Genomic DNA, 13,723 nt, shown 5'->3' with positions numbered 1-13,723 from the left:
GTTGGAAATGTGGCTAATAAACTGAAAGAATATGACTATCAATTATATTGATCTGACCAGAGGGAGTTGATGTGTCAAGCATAGTCTTTGCTTCTAGTCTCTTCTATCTTGCACATGGATTTACCTTGACAAAAACCTTTCTCAGCACTATAAAAAACTCATTATGGGGCCGGGATTTATCTCAGTGGTGCCGTCCACCTGCCTCACATGCGCAAGGTCCTGAGTTCAATCCCTGGTAGCAACAACAACAAAAAATTCATTATGTGGTCACACAATGTATCCCATCTCTTGGCACATTTACATTTTTGATCATTTTGTTCTTGACATTTATTCATCTTCAACTATCCCATGTACTGGTCTCCATGCTTAATTGTGAGATGCAGAACTGCCTTCTTGTCCAAGCCACACAAGCCAATCACAGAGATTACATATAAACAGGTATTTTTCCTAACATAGCTATTTAACTTTGGCATGTTTTCCCCAGCCTGTCTCTACATACTCTGAATTTTAAACTAAAGTGAAAGTTTCCAACAGTTTCTGGAAGTTTCTGAAACCTCTTCTAACATTAAAAGGCATTTTTAGTTTACAGTGTAAAGGTAACAGTTTTCATGAAGGGACACAAAGCCAAAAGAGCTACAATAGTGGGGAGCAAGAGCATTGAGAGAGCTAACTAGAGGCCACATAGCTGTGTCCTCCACCTGACTGCATGGGGCTGGGGCAAGCAGCCCACAAAAAGGATGGAGATTTTGCTGTTCTGGGGAGTCAAAGTGAAGCCAATTAAAAACATTTTTACTGTACTTAGGGATTATTTTGACTGTTAACCCAGAAGCAAAGTCAGATGTTATCTTTGTTATGTATGGTATTTATGACATGAAACAGCCCACAAGACCTATGTGGTAGGGAATTTAGGCCACAGATCTCTTACTTCAGCCTGTAGAAAGACTGGAAGCCAGAGCCAAATGCTTTCCCTCTTTTCTCCATTGCATTTCAACAAATATCTAAAATATCTAATATGATTATTGCTAGAGAATTGGTCATCAAGAAATAAAAACATTTTTCTCTTAACTTTTTACCTGAACATTTTCAAATATAAATAAATTCCAAAGAATACTGAAAGGAATATCTTAGATGACATGTTTCCTATGCTTACATGCTTTTAATACAATAACTAAACATTTAAAACTGTGTCATGGGCATGCCTTTTCTTTTTCCACATTTTATACAAAATGTGGGGCAAGTCCTATGCTGCTCAACGTGTACCTAAAATCTCCCTGCCAGCATTTGGAGAGCATGAGCACCTGGTGCAGTGCTAGGCCCAGCCCTTGCATGGCTCATAGATTTCAGGTCCCCAATCCAGTACGGGACCTCAGCCAAAGGGCCACCCATGGCTACACTATGAGGCTTGGCCCACCCTGTCCCACTCTGTGCCAAATCATGTTGCCTCACCTCCTGGCCCAGTTAAGTCCTGGCTCATCTCTATTCCTGATCTTCCGGCTCCCTTCTTTACATCCCTTGACTCACCAAAACTGTTGTCCCAATGGTTCCAGGTTCCTGTTCTGTTCAAAGAACAGGACAAACAATGAACCTCAAAGTCTAACATTTAAAGATAAAAATAAAGATAAAAGAAGAAAAATGTGCTCAAGAAGAAGTGCTCTAAAGAGAAGATACACTCTGCACGCAGAATGGGCCATTGTCAGAACAAGAGGACAATGGCAATGAAATTGGTGGTTGTGGTCTTTTATATCTTCCCATCTCAGATCCAGACCTTAGGAAGTCATTCTGCACCCCAGACCTGAATTAATTAACAGTTTTCTACAACTGACAGGTCACACACTATGGGCCAGATTCCGTGCCCTGCCTGTTCTCCTGCCTCACTAGTATCTCTGTCTTCCACCTTGCCCCTTAGGTATGAGTTAGATATTTCTCCCAGGTTAGTGAGGATTTACAAAAATTCTGACAAACTAAGCACTAGCAAATTAGTTTCTTTTGAGGAAAATGATTCCATTGAAACAATAGATAGTGGTGATTCCTATAATGGTAGTGAAAGTCATCCTACACAACAACCTTTCTCTCTTGTCTCTCTCACACCTTTGAAGATGTTCAAAGGTAAGTGAAGATTAATTTGTTTATTTTTCTTCATATTTTGTTTTTTCTTTATTGTTTTATAGTATAATATTATAATCATTTTCATATGCATATTTTTGGGATGTGGAATCATCTGCATTTCCATTATGGGGAAATTTGCTTTGATATACAAGGGCTTTGGATTACAAGCAGGTTTCTGTTATGAATTATACTCGCAAACCAAGGTTTCACTGTAAATTTATCCTTTTAGTAAGCTTTGGTAATTTGTCTTCAAAAGAGTTTTTCCATTTCCATTTCTAAGTTGTTGAATTTATTAATGTAGATTTGAATAATGGAACAGAATGAATCTCCTCCCTTTCTCCATGCTGGTCTCTGAGCCATACTCAAGTTAAATATAAGCTAAGTGTGGGGCAGAGGGTGAGAATGCAGGTTTGGGTCTGTGAGGTTGACCAGACCATCTTCTCTCAATCAGATGAAAGGACTTCCGGGCCTACATCCTAGGTAGACGGGGTCTGGTGCAGTCCCTAGAAGGAATCACCACTTTCTCTCCTTCCACAGCTCCTTCTCCACCTGCCTGAGTACAACCTACAGCTCCAAACTTTGGTTCCTTTCTGCTTGCTCCCACAGTTTGGGAAGGTCCTACTTAGTATTCTGTTGTGGGTTTCATCATGTTGAGGGCAGGGCTACCCAAATTGAAAGGATCATGAAAACCATATTCCACAAAACGATCAGAGAACAAACAAAGCTGAAGACACTCCCAATATAGACTACTGGGGTGAAGCTCTGGGGACAAGTGAGATGATGGGGTAAGGGAGGGAGGATCCGTCCCAAACACATATGGATTGGGCTCAGGGGTGTGGGCTGGGGCTGGGGCTGGGGCCAGGTCATGGTGTTCTCTTTGCATCATTCATGCTGTTTTTGCCATTGCATCCTCAGCTATGTCTGGTCGTATTCAGAGAAAGAAGAGAGAGCTCCCTGCTAGTGATGATCTGGCTCATAGTGACCACAGTCAGAAGTATGAGATACTCATAGGGGTCACCCCTGGGCTGGAAGATTTTCCTGAAGTCTCCTTACTTTTTCTGGTCTCTCTGTGTTCAAGGATCTGAAGAGAGCCAAAAAGCTATAACTGACTTCCAGGAATTGGATCCATGGCCATGTCCCTCACAATCATGCATTTCAAAGTAGAGGGCTTCTGACTGAAAGCCTGACAGATGTCTGTGGTTCTAGGGAATCCATACTGGCCTCTAGGCAGCAATGGACTAATAGTGAGGTAGACACTTGGGCCTCTGGAAGAAGAGCCACCCGCCTGGGCTTTAGCACAAACAAACTTCTGACTCTGGATGGGGCTACTGGTCCAGGTCCTAGATGGTGCCCTTCAGACTCTGGCCATGTGTCTCTGGCAGCAAGACACACAGTACCCCTGACATGATGGGGATGCTGCCAATGATGAGCATAGGAATGGCTGAGTGGTAGTCACCGAGCAGGAGGACAAGTGGAGTGAGGATGCCTGACATCCTTGAGAAGATGCCCACCAGACCCATACCCATTTGCCTGGGGAAAGCCAGCCAGCTAAAGAAATTGATATAAAACATAAGTGTCTGGTTCACCAAAGAAGTAGAGTCCATGAAAGGTTTCAGTCAGAAGTCCAGGAGATTAAAAAGTATACTGAAAGTATGGACAGCAGAAGTGACAAACATGAGAACAGAATTTCAGAACCAGAAGACAATGATGCCGTCAAAGACCAACTACTCAAATACACCTTAAAAGCAACAAGAAAATATGAAAAATGGATCCAACAGCTGCTAGATGACACAAAGAAGCCTACTCTGAGTCATTGGAATAAATGAAAAATCAGAGAATATAAATGACATTTAAAAAAACCTATTCATAGAAATAATGGCAGAAAATTCCTCAAATATAGAAATAAACATACAGATAAATGAGGCATATAAAAACTCAAGTAGCCATGACCAAAAAGAAGCTCTCTGTCTCACATTATATTCAAAGAACTAGAAGTTCATCACAGGGACAAAATCTTAAAATCTATTAGAGAAAGGCAATGAATCACTTAAAAAAGTAAACCTATTAGAATTACAGCAGAATTATGTCAACATAAACCTTAAAGGCCAGGAGGGCTCAGAGTGTTTCAAGCCCTAAAAGATAACAACTTCCAACCCCAAATTATGCATACTGCAAAACTTTCCTTAAAAATTGATGGGGAAATAAGGCAGTTCTGTGATAAGGAGCACCTCAGGAAATGCATGAACACCAAACCAGCATTACAAAAAATTCTCAAGGACATCCTAAAAAGAGACAGTGAAGCAAACAATGCCAATAAGTAAAAAAGAACTAATATCCCTGGTGGGATGAACAAAGTGGACCTGCCTGTCCTATGGACTTGCCATCTCCCTGGGAGCTGATTCTGCTTGCAGTTGCAGTTTCATGTACAGTCTTTACCGATCATTAATCCAAAGGGAGGTGACACAGAATACAACATACACAGCCAAGCTACCTGTGTGGGGTGGTGTTTTTTTGAGACAGTGTCTCACTTTGTATGTAGTGCAGGCATGTCTTGAGCTCACTATGTAGCTCAGGCTGGCCTTGAACTCTCAGCAATGCTCCTGCCTCAGCCTCCTGAGTACTGGGATTACAGACGTCCACCACCACACCTGGTTCTTCTCTGTGGATTTTAAAACTGAGCACACCTGGCCTTGCTCCAGGCCATAGATTCACCCAGAGACCCCTATTGAGAACCCCAAAGGCCTGCAGCTTCTCGTCCCCATGGGCACACCCAATGCTCCTATCCTCTGCTTGTTCATGCTCCTCCAGGCCTCTCTGCCTGCTGCACTCCTGCTCAGCTGTCAAATCTCAGACAAAGGCTATACCTCCCATCTTTCCTCTTCCCACCTGAGTGTTCCTTCTTCTGGGCATTCAGTTTTTAGACATATCCCACATTCCTTCCCAACAAGTGTAGGGCGTAGTGAACCTCTATATCTGTCCTCAACCCAGATGAGGAAAACATAGGGATTGCACTAGATTTCTAGTTTCCCCTGCCCTATAGCCCAACTTCATTAGCTGTTTGTAGACTGGTGGTAAGGGCAGTATAGTGATGGTAAAAATCCAGGTATCAGGGTCAGAGGAGGAATAGTCCTATTAGTAGCTCTTACTGGATGATGGTGGGGAAGAGCTCAGCAATGTACATGTAGGAGATGGTAAATCTGGCAGTCATAGCAAACTTTACCACCACAGCCAGCACAGTGACCACCACGGGCTGATCTGGTGGAGGATGCAGGTCAGCCACACAGAGAGTAGATGATCCACCTCCCTGTGCACCTAAGTCCCTCACACCTACTTCAACCAAATCTCGGGGAACCCTTAGTCCTGACATGGAAGCAATGGCCATTGGGCTGGCTCCTGGCTCAGATGGGTGGTGATCCATGGTAAACAGCCAGCCCGATACCTAAAGCGATGAAGATAGTTATGATACACATGAGGCCATCCAGAATCAGAGTCCCAGACTGGCTCCACTTGCAGTCCAACCTCTCCATCATGAAGATGCTGGAAAGGCAATCAATCACTTCCACTGCTCCAAATATCAGCTGTGTCAAGTAGATGTCCAGGCCAAATTCCCCGACTTGGAAGCTTAGGCCATAGTACCCCAGACTGTCTGAAAACCTATAGAGGGTCCAAGTGTCCATGTCACTGCTGGGTGTTCAACACCATTACACCCAGAGGAAGAGGCTACCTTGGTCAGTGTCACACCAGGAGACACTGGCTCTGCTGTAGAAAGAACACTGGTGCCTGAGAGCCATCATCCCACCGTGCCACTGAGACACACAAGGAAAGTGGGAGCCCTCTGGCTTTGTCCATGGGAAGTGCTATGGGCCTTGGTCACTCACCAGACACAGATGAGAATCAGGGTCATTTTCCAGAGATGGGGATGTCTGAAAAGATCTAAGGTGTTCCCTGAGGGCCCTGTCTCCTCTGGAGCCAGCTGGAAGAAGATACAGAGTGAGGTGCTCAGGGAAGATCTGGGTGGGGCAGCTCAGGGACAGGGCTGGGCCTGGGCCTGCTGCAGGTACCTGACTCAGGAGCTCTTCAGAGAACTCATACCTGTTGACCAAGGCTGCCTTCTGGACCCATTGTTTGGCCTTCTCCATCTTCCCCTGAATGTGGAGCCACCATGCAGATTCTGGCAGAACCTTGCAGGCCATGAATGGCTGTGTCCTAGGGGTCCAGAGTCCTGTTGAGCCTTGTCAGCCATTCCAGGGAACACTGACCCCCATTCCCAACCTTCCCAGGCTGCCTGTCCTGCTGCAGCCTCTGAGCACACAGGGGAAGATGGTAAAGTTAAGTGCTGCACCCTATCTTCATAGGAGAGCTGATCAAGCACCACCTACTGTTGACAAGGCTCTCCTCACCAGAAGTAGAAAACAGGAAGGAAGAGAAGCAAAGCCAGTGATCTGAAAGAAGCTCCAGCTTCAGAAACCATAGGGCTGTCCAGCTACCATTGTCTGCCTGAAGCTGAAGGTAACCTGGGTCAGGGCTGTGGTACGAGTCCTCCATGAGAGCCTGACCCACTCTGAAAGTTTGGGAACAGAGAAGCTGAGGCTGGACACACCTGCCCACACACTCCTTGTTTTCCTCCTAGATACCACTATGGTAGGGTTGGGGCCTCATCCCTGCATAGGAAGCTGGGTGCCAGACTGTGTCTCCACAGGCAGTTTAGAGGCTATAAGCAGTCCAGGCCCCAGGACCCCACCCTGGAACAAATGATCCTTAAAGAGTATTCAAAGGCAAAAAAATGAACCCAGGTCCCTACCATATCATATGATGCCAACATCAGTTCAAGATGGGTTACAGAATAAGATGTAAAAGAAAAAACTACAAACCCTAGCAGAAACAGTAAAAGAAAAGCCTAGTGGGGTTAGGTTTCATAAATATTTCTTTAAAAAGAAACAAAAAGCACAAACTATAAAAGAAAAAATAGGTCATTTGGATGCCATCAAAAGTAAAACTACTGCTCTTCAATAGATACTTTTAGAAAAATGAAGGAAGCATTGGCAGAGGCTGGAAGAAAATATTTGCCACAGAGAGGAGCAGAGGTCACCAGTGCCAAGCAGCTGAGCCTTTCTGACTGCCGTACCACTGCCCCTAGCACAGAGGAGTAGAGTGCCACCCAGTGCCGAGGAGGTGAGCCACTTGGGGGCCAGCAGCACACCCCCCCCATTGAAATGAGAAGACAGGTAAACAACTGTGAAAACCAGACTTTGAGATCACCTAAAGGAACCTCAAAGAGAAATGAGAGTGAACAATCTGATACTAAATCAACTGGACTCCCTGAACTGGCATCAAAAGAGGATCTGGAAAAAATGAAATCAGAAATAATTTCTCAGATAACAGCAGAGATTGTGCCCGTAGTACAAGACACAGTTAATAAATCTAGAGAGGACTTAAATTAAAAAATAGACAAGCTGAGGAACATGATGAAATCCCAACAGAGGAAAAAAATGGAATCCTTAAAACAGATGCAAACAGATTACCAGGAGATTAAAAACTCCATTGAAAGTTTATGCAGCAGAACGAGCCAATGTGAGGATAGAATTTCAGATATAGAAGACAAGATTCCAATTAGTGACCAGGAAAAGAAAAATTTCTTTAAAACAGTAAGGGACCACAAGAAATCAATCCAGCAGCTGCTAGATGATGCAAAGAAGAATAACATAGCACTGATCGGAGTCAATGAAGAAACAGGAGAGAGTACAGATGACATTAAAAAACCTGTTCACAGAAGTGATGGCAGAAAACTTCCCAAGCACAGGAAAAGAACTTGACATACAGATAAGTGAGGCAAATAGGACCCCAACTAGCCTTGATAAAAAAAAATCTACACATAGGCACATAATAGATAAGATTAAAGAAACCCAACAAAGAACAAAATTCCACAAGCAGTTAGAAAAAAGAAACAAATCACATACAAAGGAAAGCCCATCAGAATCACAGCAGACTTCTCAAAGCAAACCCTCAAAGCAAGAAGAGCTTTGAGTGATGTATTCCAAGCTCTAAAGGAAAACAGCTTCCTACCCAGATTGATGTACCCTGCAAAACTATCTTTCAAAATTGATGGTGAAATAAGACACGTTCATGACAAAGAACACTTTAGGAACTTCATGAATACCAAACCAGCACTCCAAAAAATTTTAGACTAAATCCTAGGAAAAGACGAGGACCACAACCCCAGGAAGCCCAGCAGAATGAATCCACCAGGCATGGCAAGAAATTAAAAGCAGTTTTCCGGACGCGGCGGTTGAGGCGGACCGGTGCTCAGAAGGGGCTGGCCCGGCGTGCATGCCGCACCTCGGGGACTTTGTTGCGCATGGGTCAGCTGCTTTGGGAAGACTGCTGCCCAGAAGAAAAGATGTTTGGTTTTCACAAGCCAAAGATGTACCGTAGTATAGAAGGGTGCTGTATTTGCAGAGCTAAGTCCTCCAGTTTTCGATTCACTGACAGTAAACGTTACGAAAAGGACTTCCAGAGCTGTTTCGGGTTGCATGAGACTCGTTCAGGAGACATCTGCAACGCCTGTGTTCTGCTTGTGAAAAGATGGAAGAAGCTGCCGGCAGGATCAAAAAAAATTGGAATCATGTGGTAGACGCGAGGGCAGGACCCAGTCTGAAGACTACACTGAAACCAAAGAAAGTGAAAACCCTGGCTGGAAACAGGGTAAAAAGCAACCAGATCAGCAAACTGCAGAAGGAATTTAAACATCACAGTTCTGATGCTCACAGTACCACCTCAAGTGCCTCCCCACATCAGTCTCCTTGCTACAGTAACCAGTCCAATGATGGCTCAGATACAGAGATGGCTTCTGGCTCTAACAGAACACCGGTGTTTTCCTTTTTAGATCTTACATACTGGAAAAGACAGAAAATATGTTGCGGGATTATCTATAAAGGCCGCTTTGGCGAAGTTCTCATCGACACACACCTCTTCAAGCCATGCTGCAGCAATAAGAAGGCAGCTGCCGAGAAGCCAGAGGAGCAGGGCCCTGTGCCGCTGCCCATCTCCACTCAGGAGTGGTGACCGAGGTTCACGTAGAAGGGGAACAGAAATGATTCAAAAGACCACAAAGCAACAAACTGATCTCCTATTTTTAACTTGGATACCTGCTATTCTGCCAAAAGACATTTGCTAGAATAGTTTTGAATGGGTTATTTCCCCCGGTCCCACCAAACTCTGAAGCCAGTGTCTAGCTTACTAAGAGAAAAGTGTACATAATATTTAAGATGCTGAGTATTTCACAGGAAAGCTGAATGCTGCTGTAAAGTGCTCTTTAAGTCTTTTTTTCTTTTTAATCCCCTTCTAATGAATGAAATAGGGGAATTTCAGGGGACAGAGATGGGATTTGTTGTATGATAAACCCTATGTAGTTGTAGTCTTTCTATATTGAGAAGCAGTGGTTGGGGCATTTTTTAAGATGGCTGGCTACACTTGTTTTCCCTCATAATAAATTTGTCATAGCTAGGTAACAAACAGGACTGGCTCCTAGGGGTAGTTGCCAATAACTGAAATATTAAGGTCTTGCCAAGGTTCTGATGATTCAAACCTGTACTACTGATTATTAAGCAGGATAGACTGAGCTTTCTGCTGCAAATACCTTGAAGGAGGAAGTGGTTTTAAAATCCACAGAGAAGAGCCAGGTGTGGTGGTGGACGTCTGTAATCCCAGCACTCAGGAGGCTGAGGCAGGAGCATCGCTGAGAGTTCAAGGCCAGCCTGAGCTACATAGTGAGCTCAAGACATGCCTGCACTACATACAAAGCGAGACACTGTCTCAAAAAAACACCACCCCACACAGGTAGCTTGGCTGTGTATGTTGTATTCTGTGTCACCTCCCTTTGGATTAATGATCGGTAAAGACTGTACGTGAAACTGCAACTGCAAGCAGAATCAGCTCCCAGGGAGATGGCAAGTCCATAGGACAGGCAGGTCGCTCTGAGCAATGTCAAAGCATCGCCACACAGCGTTACATGTCAGGCTGTTTGCATGTCTTCAGGGTGGCATGAAACGAGTTTGTCCTTCTTGGACATGTTTTTTAGAGGGCTTGCCGAGTATGTAAATAATTGGCTTTGTTGTTACGTGACTGATGACTTCACTGAAATCTGCACAATTCAGTTTCAGCCCTGGATTACTTCAGTTGACCTTTGTGAAGGTCATAGTGGTGTAAAGTAGCTGACTTGTTCTGACTTACTAGGATTTTTAGGGTTTGTTTTCACTCTTTTAAAGTAAAATTTAGCAGAAGAAAAGAGGTGTGTGTTAATGCTAGGCAGGTTGGTTTTGGTTTGACTTCCTTCATTCAGTTAAGTTTTTTGAACATTGAGATGAGCTTGAGCATGGAGCTTCTTAATTCTAAAATGCTTATTAGAAGCCTCTCACTTGAACCCAAACCAAAGTATACTCTTCACCTCTTTCTGAAAGTTCAGGAAGAAAATAGCACCAGTTCAAACTTCTCATAATGAGGGAGGAGCATTTGCTTCCCTTACAATACTAACATGACTCAGTGCTTTCTTTTAAATCTGGATTTTTAAAATTGGATAGTATCATATTAAGGAGTTAGCCACTTTTTATGGGCACCCTAAGGTTTTATAGCTCTTAATCTAAAGTTAACATTTGATGTTTCTTCCTTTTGGGAAAAACCCCATGTACTCATGCCATTAGCAGTGAGGTGGTGGCTTTCCACGGCCTCCCAGGGCATGACAAGGGTCCAGCCATCACATCCTCCTGAGTTGTTTTGAAATGGTTTCCTTTTTTTGTACATTTTGGCTGGAGTATTGGTGGTAGAATATACTATAATATGGATCATCTCCACTTCTGTATTTATTTATTTATTACTAGCTCTCACCCACAGTCTTCTGTTTCCCCTTCCACTTCTCTTGCCTGTAGGATGTACTGTATGTAGTCATGCACTTTGTATTAATATATTAGAAATCTACAAATCTGTTTTGCACTTTTTATACTGTTGGATACTTATAATCAAAACTTTTAATAGGATATTGAATAAATTTACTCTTATTAGAAAATAAGAAAAGAAATTAAAAGCAAAGATGGAAGATCAAACAAAAAGAAAAAGTCATGACAATGATAAATCAATACATATCAGTTATAACCATCAATGTTAATAGTCTCAACTCACCAATCAGAAGAAAGACTGGCAGAATGGGTCAAGAAGCAAGATCCAACAATATGCTGATTACAAGAAACACACTTAATTCAAAAAGAAACTCATAGACTGAAAGTTAAAAGGTAGAAAACAATACTCCATGTGACAGGAGCCTGAAAAAAAGCAGGAGTAGCTATCCTCTTTGCAGATCAAGTGGATTTCAAAACCACACAGATTAAGAGAGATAAAGAAGGACACTACATCCTTGTAAAGGGAACAATCCAACAGGAAGAGATGACAATCATAAACATATATGCACCAAACAATAGTGAACCACACTATATAAAACAAATTCCAATGAATATGAAAAATCAAATAAGCACTAATACAATAGTAGTGGAGGATCTCAATACCCGACTATCACAAATAGATAGATCAACTAGACAAAAAATAAACAATGTAATAATAGAATGCAATCAAACTCTTGAACAAATGAACTTAACAGGTGTTTATAGAGTGTTCCACCCCACAAAATCACAATACACATTCTTTTCAGCTGCGCATGGGTTGTTCTTCAAAATAGACCACATACTCACTCATAGAACATGTTTTAAGTAAGTACAAAGGAATTGAAGTTATCCCCTGTATATTATCAAACATGGAGTGATGAAATTGGAGATTATTAGCAAAAGAAACCACAAGAATTTCACAAACACATGGAAAATTAACAATACACTTCTGAATGACCAATGGATCACAGAGAAAATTAAACAAGAAGTCAGACAGTTCCTTCAATTAAATGACAATGACAATGCAACATATCTGAATATATGGGACACAATGAAAGCAGTCTAATGAGGGAAATTCATAGCAGTAAATATTCATATTAGGAAAACAGAACAAGCCCAATTAAACAACCTGATGCTGAACCTGAAGCTTCTAAAAAAAGAAGAGCAGGACAAACCCAAAGCTCAAACAAGGGAGGAAACTATAAAGATCAGGGCAGAAATCAATGCAATGGAGACTAAGAGAATGGTACAAAAAGTCAATGAAGCCAAGAGTTGGTTCTTTGGAAGAATAAACCAAATTGACAAACCCTTACTTAGCCAACCTTATCAGAAAAAGGAAAGAAAAGGCCCAAATCCATGCAATTAGGAATGAAAAAGATGAAATTACAAATGACTCAGCAGAAATCCAGAGGATGATCTATACCTACTTCCAGAACCTATATGCCAATAAGATGGAAAACACAGAAGTGGAAAAATTCCTAGATAAGTATGAATTAACAAAGTTGAACGAAGAAGACCTAAAAATTTTAAACAACACATTATCAATCAATGAAATTGAAAATGTAATTTAAAACTTACAAACTAAGAAAAGTCCGGGTCCTGATGGTTTCACTGCTGAATTCTACAAGAAATTTAGAAAGGAATTGCTGCCACTACTGTTTAAAGTCTTCAATGAAATTGAAAGGGAAGCAATACTTCTGAATTCATTCCTGGAAGCAAGCATCACCTCGATCCCCAAAGCAGAGAAAGACCCAACTGAAAAAGAGAACTACAGGCCAAACTCACTAATGAATATAGATGCAAAAATCCTTAAAAAGATACTGGCAAATAGAATGCAGAAGATCATCAAGAAGATCATACACCCTGACAAAGTCGGATTCATTCCAGGGATGCAGGGATGGTTCAACATATGAAAATCAATCAATGTAACACACTATATCAATAGAGACAAGGACAAAAACCATATGATCATCTCAATAGATGCAGAAAATGCATTTGACAATATCCAACACGCATTTATGGTAAAACCCCTAAAAAAGTTTGGAATAGATGGTCTCTCCTCAAACTAATAAAAGCCATCTATGAAAAACCAACAGCCAATATCATACTAAATGGTCAAAAACTGAAATCCTTCACACTCAAATCAGAAACAAGACAAGGATGTCCACTATCACTACTCCTGTTCAAAAAAGTTTTGGAAACATTAGCCACGGCAATTAAACAAGAGAAAGAAATAAAATGAATAAAGATAGGAAACAAAGAAGTAAAATTGTCATTATTTGCAGATGACATGATACTCTATATAGAAGACCCCAAGAACTCCACCAAAAGTCTTCTAGACTTAATAACCAAATTCAGGAAAGTAGCTGGATACAAGGTCAACACACACAAAAATGAATAGCTTTCCTCTACTCAAACAACAGACTCACTGAGAGAGAAATAGGGCAAACAATTCCTTTCACAATAGCATCCAAAAAACGGAAATACCTAGGAATCAATGAAACAAAAGAAATCAAAGATTTCTTCTCTGAGAACTATAGCATTCTGAAAAGAGAGATTGAAGGTGCTATCAGAAAATGGAAAGACATCCCTTACTCCTGCGTAGGAAGAATCAATATAGTGAAAGTGGCCATACTTCCAAAACTGCTATATAGATTCAGTGCAATCCCTATTGAAATTCCAGCAGCATA

General features: G+C 41.9%; 2 pseudogenes; one reads left to right on the top strand and one right to left on the bottom strand.

Moving 5' to 3' along the window:
* Window positions 1-3,094: 3,094 nt before the first annotated feature.
* LOC147830503 (solute carrier family 22 member 13-like) lies at window positions 3,095-6,299 on the bottom strand (annotated as a pseudogene).
* A 2,176-nt stretch (window positions 6,300-8,475) lies between these two features.
* On the top strand, window positions 8,476-9,207 carry LOC101725575 (SIN3-HDAC complex-associated factor pseudogene; annotated as a pseudogene).
* Window positions 9,208-13,723: the final 4,516 nt, after the last annotated feature.

Source organism: Heterocephalus glaber, unplaced genomic scaffold, assembly GCF_053883595.1.
Source record: "Heterocephalus glaber isolate CG9 unplaced genomic scaffold, H.glaber_assembly_v1.0 deba00000122, whole genome shotgun sequence".
Classification (NCBI taxonomy): Eukaryota; Metazoa; Chordata; class Mammalia; order Rodentia; family Bathyergidae; genus Heterocephalus; species Heterocephalus glaber.
This window is presented reverse-complemented; position numbering and strand designations above follow the sequence as displayed.